This window comes from Neofelis nebulosa, chromosome 11 (assembly GCF_028018385.1).
Source record: "Neofelis nebulosa isolate mNeoNeb1 chromosome 11, mNeoNeb1.pri, whole genome shotgun sequence".
Classification (NCBI taxonomy): Eukaryota; Metazoa; Chordata; class Mammalia; order Carnivora; family Felidae; genus Neofelis; species Neofelis nebulosa.
The window spans coordinates 45,336,519-45,348,975 of record NC_080792.1 but is presented as its reverse complement, the minus strand read 5'-3'; the positions used below and the strand labels follow the sequence as shown (position 1 = coordinate 45,348,975).

The 12,457-nt window shown below is 42.7% G+C and overlaps 1 protein-coding gene and 1 long non-coding RNA gene across 8 annotated transcripts in view; one reads left to right on the top strand and one right to left on the bottom strand.

Moving 5' to 3' along the window:
• Positions 1-6,817, top strand: part of LOC131490250 (uncharacterized) — a 94,938-nt gene extending 88,121 nt beyond the window's left edge. For all 3 annotated transcript variants that reach the window (XR_009251006.1, XR_009251003.1, XR_009251005.1), the window contains one exon: positions 3,249-6,817. This is a non-coding gene — a long non-coding RNA (uncharacterized LOC131490250). The remainder of the gene's footprint in view (positions 1-3,248) is intronic.
• The window catches only part of CHST9 (carbohydrate sulfotransferase 9), a 242,499-nt gene that overhangs the window by 45,473 nt on the left and 184,569 nt on the right, over positions 1-12,457 (bottom strand). The gene's annotated exons all lie outside the window — the stretch shown is intronic.

The window sequence follows — 12,457 nt, the reverse complement described above, 5'->3', positions numbered from 1 at the left end:
TTCAGTATTGTTAATCATTCCTAGTAAGGATTTTTTTGGCAAGCTTAAAAGATGAAATACTTTAAAAAAAAATTTTTTTTTACCGTTTATTTATTTTTGAGACAGAGAGAGACACAGCATGAACGGGGGAGGGTCAGAGAGAGAGAGAGGGAGACACAGAATCTGAAACAGGCTCCAGGCTCTGAGCTGTCAGCACAGAGCCCGACGCGGGGCTCGAACTCACGAACCGCGAGATCATGACCTGAGCCGAAGTCGGCCGCTTAACCGACAGAGCCACCCAGGCGCCCCTGAAATACTTTATATAAGCTATGATTTCTGTGGCCACTGCTGTAAAAAAAAGCAAAGATAAACTATAACCGATAGGACACTTTCAGTTTTCCTAAAGAAGTCTCCTTTAAACCCTTGGAAAAAATCAGGCCCAGCAAAAGTGAATCAAAGCCTTGAAAAAGTATGTTCTTGTCTTACACTCTAAAACTGAAGTATAGATCCATTTTAAATTGAAAGAATAGTGACCTAGTACTTTGGTGATTCAAAGAATTTCATTTCTCTGCCTTAAATTCTTTTGAAACAACATGGCGGGAATAGAAATATTGTATTCAGTATTTCTTGATTTAAACTGAGTCTTGATAAAATGCCGGTACTGGTTTAGAATCTGGCTCTGCCTCCCACATATACATCCGCTTGCACGCACCTGCATGTGCACACACACATACACATATATAGTTGTTTATTAACTGTCCAGCCTCCCAAAGGAATTAAACATAGATCTTCCTGTTATGGCAGGATGTCTTCACAGCTGTCCCATCAATTTCCTGGTTCCCTTGGAGATGCTGGAAAGGATCCTGAGTTGGTATCAACTAAACAGGTGAAGGGCAGTTGGCTATTTGGAGGCCCATGAATTATTTTAGGATTTGAGATTCTCCCTGGTTAGTTTTTTGGTGATCACTGATGATAAGAAAACAAGACTGTAATTGTTCCTCTCTACGAAGGATTTATGGAAGTTCCTGCAGAAGTTTAAAAGATTCTGGAAGGCTACATAATCTAATGTTCTAGGTGGCAGATATCTTGGGCTAGCCTGAGGATTCACATAATTTTAATCTCAGGAATAATCAAGAAAATGCTATAGATACACTCTTTTGGGGAACAGGTTGAAAGGAGAGTGTAAACTAAATGTTGAGGGCTTTATTCTTTCTCGTACGAAATTCTAAAAGTAGTCACATTCCCTGTGAAAAAATTTCCAATATTAAGAAAGTATGAAGTGAGAATTAAAAGCCTCACCTGACTCCCTAGTCCCACTCCCCACGGGAAGCCATAGTTAATGGTTTCTTGTACAGCATTCTGAACGTTTTTGTTGCACATGCAAGGACTTTTAGATTTGTCCTTTTGCTTTTTACCACCAATGTGCCCATGCTCTATGTGGTGTTTAGCTACTTCCCTTTTTTTCTTTCATTTAACCAGTATTTTAAACCTCTCTTTGTCAGTCTATATAGCTACACCCTGTTGTTTTTAATAATTGCATTGTATTCTACTGAAAAGTATCCGTCACTTTTTTTTTTAGCAGTTAGCTATTGTATGCATTTAGAAATTTCTAAATTACAACCAATTTGTCAATGAACTTTCTTTTATCTTTATGTACTGCAAGTATAGTCTGTAGGTTAAATCCTTAGAACTTTAAAATTTTGGCTGTTAGGGGCGCCCGAGTGGCTCCGTCGGTTAAGCGTTCGACTTCAGCTTGGGTCATGATCTCGCGGTTTGTGGGTTCGAGCCCCACATCGGGCTCTGTGCTGACAGCTCAGAGCCTGGAGACTGCTTGGGATTCTGTGTCTCCCTCTCTCTCTGCCTCTCCCCCACTCGCACTCTGTCTCTGTCTGTCTCTCAAAAATGAACAAACGTTAAAAAAAATTAAAAAACAACTAAAATTTTGGTCGTTAAATGACCGTACAAATGGTTACACAAATGTACATCCCCACTAACAAGGCACGAGCGTATGTTTTCCCTACATCCTCTGGCCTTTAGCATTCTCGAGCTTCGAAATCATTGCCGTTGCTAACTCATGGATTTAACTGGAATTCAAAAATGATGCGAGAGGAAAAAAGTGCCAAAAAATATTATGAGTGAGGTTGATGCTTTTACGTTTACCAGTCACTGGTGATTGCCTTTCTGACAGTTGTCCGTGTCTCCCACAGCTACTTTTTATTTGTAATAGCTCACTGCACATTAAAGGCACTAGGTATTTATGTGCAAATTCTGAAGAATTTTTAACTCTCTGCTGTCCTTTGACTTGGATGCTGGGAAATACATTTTGTATGGACATCTCTACTCTTTGGGAAGTAAACTGATTACATGTTCCATTATGCTGCGTGCATTTCCTGCCGTTCTTAGAAGATGTTTCTTAATCCATGGCTGTTTAAAAAAGTTGATTTCCTTCCAGTACTTATACACGTTATTATTTTTGACTTCTTATTTTAAACTTTGATATGCTTGAAATTCATTTTGGCGCAGTGCTTGAGCAAAGGGGTCCGGGCTCCTCTCTGCTCTGTTCACTATTCGTCTATTCTTGTTTGAATTTGTGCACCTTTGTGTGTTAATGCCTTACCATCTCATCTTCCTTCTTTACTCCTCTCCCCCTGCCTTCACTCCATTAATTCCTAAATAATGTAAGGGGTGGAAGCCTCTGTGCAGGCAGAAGAGGATCTCTGGTCGGTAGTATATATCTGGCAATCTTGCCTGCAGATGAAAATGGTTTTATTCCACAAGATAGTTTTTGAAAGACTGCAGGCCAGCTGCTATCCTCGACTCTGAGGATAGAGCAATGGATAAGGACAAAAATGACACTGTTCTTACTGAGCTTACATTATAGAGGGGGGCGGGGCGGGGGGTGGGGATAAATAATCAGCAAATCAACACATATAGAATATACTGTTGTGCCAGGAAGTGGAATGAAGAAAATAAGTTATGGTGGGGGCACTTGGTGAGAGGGAGGAGGGAGGTGTCTCAGATCAGCTATTTGGGAAAGGTTTCCGAGTGACATCCGAGTATAGCTCTAAGTTAGTTAAGCTTCATATCTGATTTCCTTTTCCATAGCTTGACCTTGATACTTCAGTGTCTAAAATAGAGTTTGTTATCTTTCTCTTAAAATCTGTTCCCCTCTGGCCTTCATCATTTCGGTCAGTGTTATCATTAGATCTCAAAGTCACCCAGACCCTGAAGCCTTTGGGTCAGTTCTGCTTCTTTCTTTTCTTACCTAGCCTGCCCATCGGTTGGTCTCCAGCACCTTCTCGAGGACATCTTCAACATCCGTCTCTTCTGTGCTGGAGCCATTACTGGAGCTCAAGCTTTCAGCTTCCCACAACGAGATGATGGCATCTGCCTGCAGAGCGGTCTCTCTGCCTCCACTTTGCAACCCCTGCTCGCCCTGCTGTAACATGAACCTTCTACAGTTTTCTGATAAAAAAGCTTTTGAACTGCTGGTGGAAAATATTTTTGCCTGCAGAACGGAACACTAGGTTTCATCAACTCTGATTCAAGATCCTGCGAACTCTGAGGTCTGTGCGATTTTCAACTCTTCTTTCCAGATCAACACTCGCTCTCTGCCAGGTGCTGTTCTAAACACCGCATGTTATTAATTCATTTAGCCCTTGCAACAACACTCTGATGTAGGTAGTATTTGGTGATTGTCATCTTACAGATGAAGATGTCAAGGCACAGAGAAGTTAATTGACTTGTCTGAAGTCAAGGAGCCAGCACATACACAGCCAGGATTTTAATGGAGCTGGTCTAGCTCTACACTCTGGCCTCTGACCAGGGTGGTATATGCTACCTTCTAATATTTCAAAATCTATTCCTGCTTGTGTGTGATTGATGCTACTCTTCTAGGCAGTGATACTCTCCCCCTGGCTCTCCCCTGCCTGTCCAAGTCCTCAAGGTCCAGCTGAGGTCGCCTCCCATTCCCGTCTCTAACCAGCCTCACCCTCAATGGCTGCCCCCACGTCTGAAGTCTCAGACAATCTTGTGATGTATCACCGGCTGCTGCACAGTGGCGCACAGGATTTTGTCCTGTCGCGTTTCTGCAATGAGACTGCCAACCACATTAAGACAGATGCAGTAGCGTGTTCCTCTGGGGCTCTAAGAAAGACTTAGCTCATGTAGTAAGGTGGTTAATGTTTTTTTCCCTTAAGTTTATTTATTTTGGGGGGGGGAGCAGCAGAAAGGGAGAGTGGGAGTGGGAGAGAGAGAGAGAGAGAGAGAGAGAATGAATCTCAAGCAGGTTCCCCATTGTCAGCACAGATCCCAACATGGGGCTCCATCCCATGAACCTTGAGATCATGACCTGAGCTGAAACCAAGAGTAGGACGCCTAACCGACTGAGCCACCCAGGCACTTTGAAGTAGGTGCCTAATATTGATTATTGTGGGGGGTCGGTCATAGGACACTTAGTGGGATCCTATATCCAGATACTATTGACTTCGGTATGTTTAAATTCAAAACATGCCACATAAAAACTTATGAACGAGGACAGAGAAATTCACTCAGCAAACACTTACTGGGCATATAGCGGACACCAGGCTTTGTTCTAAGTCCCTGGGAAGCATCAGTGAACAAACGAGACTCAGTGAGATCGGGTCAGGTGATGTGGTAAGAAAAGATCACCAGGTCACAGTGGCTTGAGATGAAAGCCATCTTTCATCTTTCATCTTCCTGATCATGCCATGTGGTTTTCAATAGCTGCCAGCGGGATTTTGCTCAACTCACTCACTTGCGGATCCAGCCCAATAGAGTAGCCTCCATGTTAAAAGGTGTGGGATGCTGTGTCAGAGGGAGGAGGGGATGTGGCAGAGAGTGTGCTGGCCATGAAAGGCTCTGCCCAGGCATGGCACATACCCTTTCTGTTCATCTTCTATTGGCCAAGGAAGGGCACAGAGCCTTATCTATACCAAATAGTCAGGAAAATAGGCACCCACAGTAGACTTGGAAGGAGAGACTGTTGTCAGTGGATGGCTCTCATGGCTACACACAAAGATGTCTGCCTTTTGGAGCTTACTCTAGACTCTAGAAGGGGACAAGGACAATAAGTTAAGTAAACCACAGAATATGTTAGAAGATGATAAGAGTTATGGAGAAAGAATAGGTAGAGTGAAGAAAAAGGGCTGTAGTTGAGATGAAGGCAGGGGTGCAGGATATACTGGGTTGTCCATCGAAGCAATGCCATTCAGTAAGAACTCGAAGGAAGGGAAGGAGTTAGTGGAGGCTACCCAGGAAAGGGGATTCTGGATGGAGGGGGCAGCAGGGACCCCACAATGAGAGCATCTGTGTGTGTTTGATGAACATCAAGGAAGCTAGTGTGGCTGGGCCAGATGGGGATGGGTAGGGACCTAGGAGATGAGGCCAGACCACGTGGGGCCTTGGAAGCCACTGGAAAGATTCTGGCTTTTATTCTGAATGATGCAGAGAGCCATGGCAGAGTTTTGACGAGCAAAGTGACATATTTTATTTAACTTCAAGAAGGATCTTCTTTCATAATGAACACTGGAAGGTTCAGTATTCCAGGAGAGGGCGGATGGCAGTTCACACAGGCCGATGGCACTTTTCCTTGCCATGGGCTCTGATTACAGATTGACTTTCAGGTGTGTGCATGTTTTAAAATGAGGTTTTAGTTTCAAACGCTGCATGGCACTGAGAATGAAATCTGCTTTCTTCCCACGGCCCCCACCATGGCCTCTGCCTTCCTCCAGCCTCAACTTCTGACACCCGGTTCACTAACTTCAACTACACTGGCCTCCTTTCTGTCACTTGATTACCCTCAAGTTCTTTCCAGCCTCGCTGATGGCATTCCCTTCACCCAGGGCACCCTTCTCATGTCTCAGCTCAAATGTCTCACACTAGGGAGGCCTTCCCTGACTGCGTGGCTTAAGGGGTCCTCGCTTGGTTGTTCAGGGTCCCATCCCCCTGTGTACTTCCCTCATGGCTCCGTTTACAATCTGCAGTTCCAATGATTAATTCCATCACAGTTTAAATTCTCTGTTAGTTGTCTGCTTCTGACCACTAGAATGTCAACTCCCTGACAAAACGGCTGGGCTTGGATCTGTCTTAAGTGGGATTCCCAGTTTCTACAATGGCGCCTGGCAGTGTTAGGTACCTGACTCGTGTGTGCCCAAAGAAATGAATGAATGAAAAGTCTCAAAGGATAAGCTGGAATCAAAGAGGCAAAGACTTGGATCAGTGGAAAAAAGGCCCTGTGGGAATTGAAGGAGATTTTCAAGTATTTCATAAAAACTAGAGAAGGTGACATTTTACATGGTAAAGTGATTTTTGCAAATTTTTTAAAAACCTAAAAAAATTTTAAATTATTAAAAAAATTTTTCTTATTGTTTGTTTTTGAGAATGAGAGAGAAAGTGTGAGCAGGGGATGGGGAGAGAGAGGGAGACACAGAACCCGAAGCAGGCTCCAGGCTCTGAGCTGTCAGCACAGAGCCCGATGTGGGGCTCGAACCCACAAACCATGAGATCACGACCCGAGCCAAAGTCGACGCTCAACCGAATGAGCCACTCAGGCACCCCGGCGAAGTGTGTTTTGAACCCCAGACTGGATGCCATCGTTCTGGGCATGTTCAGCGCTCACCATATTCGATTTTAATGATCTGTTTTTGTATCTGTTTCCTCCACCAGGGGCTATGTATTATTCTTCCTTTTATCCCTGGCGTCTAAATGCTTGACAAATACTTTTTGTACCAAACAGTACTGGCTACTCATGTCTCCTAACTCTGTCATGCTGAGCCTTCTAATTAGGTCCTTATTAAAAATAAAATCTTATGATGAATCTTGTAGGGCCTCTGTGGAAAGAAACTTTGCACACATGCCATGATCTTTCAGACACATTGAGATGTTTCTAGTCAAGTCACCATCTGGGCCACATGTTTTTTTGGCTCTGTTATGTTGTGTTCCATCAATTTGTGTCAAAATCACAAAATGTGAAGTATAAGATTTGAACTATGATCTATGACCCAGATCTCCCTGAGAAGTCTATTTCCCTCTTGAAGTTTTAAAGCCTAATACATTCTGAAATAAAAGAAATGAGGGAGTGACGAAATGAAAATCAGGGCTTAGATATAGGCAGCACACACTGGTAGGCATTAGTAGGCACAGCAAAGTTCTCCGACCAGATCGAGAATGGTTAGTAGCTAAGACAGAGGCGAAAGCTGCACTTCCTATTTTCTCTTGTGACTCTCTGGTACACTGATGGGCTACTTAGAACAAACATTTAGATGAGAGTGACATGAGGAATGTGGGGGGAGAAACGTAGGAGGAGACCAAGGTGTGAAGTATGTTTTCTGAATCTTTTTTTTTTTTTTTAATGTGTATTTATTTGAGAGAGAGAGAGGAGAGAGAGAGCATGCGTGAGTGGGGGAAGGCAGAGAGAGAGAGAGAGAATCTGAAGCAGGCTCCGTGTTGTCAGCAGAGAGCCTGACGTGGGGTTTGAACTCAGGAACCGTGAGATCATGACCTGAGCCAAAGCTGGACGCTTAACTGACTGAACCACCCAGGCGCCCCATGTTTTCTCTACCTTAAAACAGCTTTGAGTTGGTTTCCTCTGAAAGCCTACCTGTGACTTTAGTATTAAGTTAAAAAGTTAAGTTTCCTTATGTTTGGCAGCTTTCTTTTTTTTTTTTTTTAATTTTTTTTTAACGTTTATTTATTTTTGAGACAGAGAGAGACAGAGCATGAACAGGGGAGGGGCAGAGAGAGAGGGAGACACAGAATCGGAAGCAGGCTCCGGGCTCTGAGCCATCAGCCCAGAGACCAACGTGGGGCTCGAACTCATGGACCGCGAGATCGTGACCTGAGCTGAAGTCGGACGCTCAACCCACTGGGCCACCCAGGCGCCCCTAGCAGCTTTCAAACACCTTCACAGTCCTATCCTCCCAAGAACCCATCAGTCGGCAGAGCGGGTATTATTATTTTCATTTTACAAATGAGGACAGAGAGGCCCTGAGCTTCAGGCAACTTGCTCCAGGCCATGGGGCTGTTAAGTAGCAGACCTACTGAGACAGGCGTCTTTTGAGAACACACCCACAAAGCCTTGTCAACTCTGCCATTTAAATCTGCTGGTTTTTTTTTTTTTTTAAGGTTTTATTTATTTTTGAGAGAGAGAGAGCACAAGTGGGGCAGGTGGACAGAGGATCAGAAGCAGGCTCTGCGTTGACAGCAAAGAGCCAGATGCGGGGCTCGAACTCATGAACCGCGAGATCAGAACCTGAGCCCGTCAGACACTTAGACTGAGCCACCCAGGCAAGTGATGTAGTAAGGACGGGCTCGCAGGAGAAGCAAGTAAGGGATGGCGGAGCGGGGTGTGGAAGAGGAGGGAGCCAAACAAGGGAGATTTCAGAAGTGCCAGACTCAGCTTGATTTTTGAGGGAGGGGTGCTTTAGAGCATAAATTACATCTCAGAATTTGTTCCACCTCCAGGCAAAAGAGTTGGCCTTTTGTATTCGCACACACTTCTGTGTTGGCCAATCAACAAGGGCTGTCCCCCACCACCTTAGAAGAGCACCCAGTGCTCTGAGGCAATCCTCAGAAGGGTGCCAAGAATACTTGAAGGGACTCCAACAGCGTGCCCCAAATCTATGCTAGTCAGGAGGATTACATGAGCTACTGTAAGTGGGATAATTGAAAGCAACTTAGATTTTTTCAAATGTTTTTTTGAATATAAGAAACGATTTTATGCTGGTGAATTCTTAGGGCAGACTGACTCATCTGAACACCTTCTTTGAAATCAGAATCAGAGCTACAGGAATCTGACTTTTCCTGGGGAATCTGCTATAAAGACATTCATTTATCAAAAGGGGGCATGGTTGAGGCTGGGTGTTGTTTCACTGAATTTATAGCAATTAATTCTATTAACTCATTCTGTTCAGACAAAAAGTCACTCATAGAGGACAAGTGATGTAGACCCAAGTCACATAACTGGCAAATGGCAGGCCTTGAGTGTGAATCCGGTCCCCTGATGCTCCACCTAGGGTCCTTTCCAGGGCCCTACATAACCAAGCAATAGGAGGGAACTTTACTTTTCTTCTGGGTAAGGATGAGGTGAGGACAGAAGGGCAGGGGGAGGGTCCTCTGACAGTCAGCAGTCCTGGAACTTGCCCAGACGTGGAGAGAAGTTTGAGTCTTCTGCATATTGTTGAAGTCTTTCTTTACTGTGGACAGACTCTCGTAGGACAAGAAGAAAAGTGCCCTGTAACTCATTTCTAGAGGCTTTGTGGTGTGACAGGGTCACAAACATACCACATAGCACTTGAATGGAAACCACCAGGCCCTTGTGAGGGGAAGAAGCTGGGGACACAAGAATGAGCATTGCTCCCAGAGTTTAGAAGGTGAAACATTTTTTTTTTTTTTTTTTTATCTCTCCACCATGCAACTCTGTGTTTATGCAGAGCTGCCTGAGTTTAGAGGCTGTATCCACCCCTTCTCCTTAACTTAAAAGGAATGGTCTTATTTGAAGGGAAGAATGAAAGGGAAACAAGGGATCTGAGGAGCCCCAGGTGCCTTAGAGCATACTCTGCAGGCCCTTACCACGGACGCAGGGCTGGCATGGGCCGGGAGAATCCTATATAAAGTCACAGAATTGTCTTATGGGGAGTCCAACAAACACACACTTCATTCTATTTTCTTAAATTTCTAAGGAAAATGTGCATCTCTAAAGAAAATATGTTACATATAATACATAAAGCTATTTAATTTGTACTGAAGTTAAAAAAAAAGAAGTTTAAATAAAACCCATATGGAAGCTGTCTAAATGCTTGGGTTAGAAAGAAGATTGGGTCAAATACAATAGCGGGTCCTAAAGCAATAGTCTGCTACAGGGAGTACAAATCTATCTGCATTTAGTCTAAATGTAGAGTGACCTTTCACTACCAAGCCTTGAGCTTCAAGTCGGCTGTGGTTATTGGAAATCATTTCCAAAGGTCATTTGTAAAAAAAAAAAAAAAAAAAAAAAAAAAAAAGAAAAGTATATGGATTTAAAGATGCCTCCTATATATGAAGAAAGCCAAATCTGCAACGCTAGTCAAAAATAATATGGGGGAAGTCACTGTTGCAGTGATGAGTTTTGAAGACAACCTAAAAGGTCTAGGGCCAGTCATACGATAGCAATTTCATTTTCTATCCTTATCTATCAGCAGAATTGTTCCTGTGTGTATTGCTAAGCTGTTTCCCACCACCACACATATAGCAGAAAAAGAATATGCAATATTACTTAGGAGGGAGTTACGAAGAACCATTTGCTTTCACCAGATCAGAGATAATATTACACTGAAGCCAAGCAGAGAACATTGCAATGAGCCAAAAGCCTGAATCTCATTCCAAGTGGTGACATTTATATGCAGGATGTCCAACATGCCCTTAGAAATTTTTCAAAGGGCATATATAGCCGAAGTCACTAAGGCGTGATTGCATGTGCCACCTTAATCAGTTTTAAAAAAATTTCAGGAGCTCAGCAGGAGTGCCAAAATGCTCTCCCAGTTCATCAGTGAATGCTAAATGAGTCCCCTTTTTAGACACAGGTAGGAGAAGAGCAGGTGTGTGCATGTGTAAGAAATAAGATGTGCTTGGATGATTCTCAAAGACATTATCTTCCCCCATCCTTCCTTCCTCCAGTGTAAAATGATGTTTAATGTGGAGTATCAACTTGTTTTCCTTGGAGTAAAACAGAAATTAATAACAAACTATTCTGCTATATTTAATTTAGGAATCTCTTTGTCTCCATGTTTTACTTTTCACTCTTCCTCACTGACCCCTCTTTCTTTCCCCTATTCCTGATAGTGGTATGTGTATATACATATACATATACATACATGTATATACATATGCATATATATACATATACATATATATACATATACATATATATACACATATACATATATATATGTGTATGTATACCCTTTGTTTTTTTTTTTTTTTGAACTTCAGAGTAGATTCCTAAAGGAAAATGACAATATCTATTTGGATGACTTACTTAGGAACTGTATGTTTACTAAGTATTAAGTCAGAGTATTAATAATTCTTTTGTTCTTTGCCCTAACCACAACAAAAACTACAGAACATCTATCATGTGCTAGAACTCTCCTAGACACTGGCGCCGGCATAGATTAAGAATAAGCCACCTTATTATCTGCCCTCTCCCAGTGTTGGTCTGCTTTTGCTAGTTTTGGAGGAGTTGCCTACTGTTTGGTATTTGTGACACAGAGGAACAGGCGCTATGTTCACTAAGCGATCTGGGTTCCCGTGTTGCTCTCCAGCCTTGTAACTGGGGGCAAGAAACTTCATCTAAGTCTTACTTTCTTCAACAGTAAAATGAGAAAAATAATACCTGTTCTACCTACCTCACAGGGCTGTAGAGAAAATAAAAATGAAACCTTGGTGAAAATGCTTCATAAATTTCACAGTGTTATGTACATGGAAGGCACTGATGCACTTAGTAAATGACAGATTCAGTGCCTAGCTCAGTGCTAGGCAGAGTGGGCTCTCTACACAGGGATGAATCCAAGAGTCGTGTCTTTAGCAGACAGGAAGAGTTTTCCAGGTGACTTATGTGACACATCTTATATCAGTGTGTGTGTTTTAGGAACAGGACGGTATATTAGGGAATGCAATGTTGTCCTGTGCTATTGTGTCCTGGAAAATGTGCCCATCCTGTTTTGTTGTGAGTTTGACCATGCGTCGTTCCCTTATAAAATGCAAACACTTTGTGCCTTTTACCTTCCTGCTGACAACCTCATGCATCTTTTTTTTTTTTTTTTCATGATAAAAGCAATGTTAGGTGTGCCTGGATGGCTCAGTCGGTTGAGCATCTGACTGTTGGTATTAGCTTAGGTCATGATCTCATGGTCTGTGAAATTGAGCTCCAAGTCAGGTTCTGCACTGACAGGGTAGAGCCCGCTTGGGATTCTCTCTCTCTCCATCTCTCTTTCTCTCTAGCTCTCTACCACTCCTCTACCTGCACTCTCTCTCTCAAAATAAGTAAATAAATTAAAAAATAAATAAATAAAAGCAATATGTTCATAACAGAATATTTGAACAAGGCCAAAAAGAAGCAAGAAAAATATTACCCATAGTACCACTGTCCTCAGACACCCACTGTTAATACTTTATTTGTCTTCTTTCTCTTTTTGTCCCTCTCTCTCCTTATATATATGCTTATATCGTATGTTCATATGCTTATATATATTTGGCTGGTTGGTTTTCTATAGCTGTGGTCAAATTGTATATCCAATGTTAGAGTCTGCTCTTATTTCCCACATAACATCATAAAATTAAAACAATTTAAATGTTTCCATCTCATTTCTCCTTTCTTATCATTCAAAACTCAAGTCCTCCTGCTAATAGGATCACATGGGCCTCAGGCGCATTCTAATAAGATGCCTAGGCTACCATCGGGGTCTGTGTCTCTTCTTTTGGT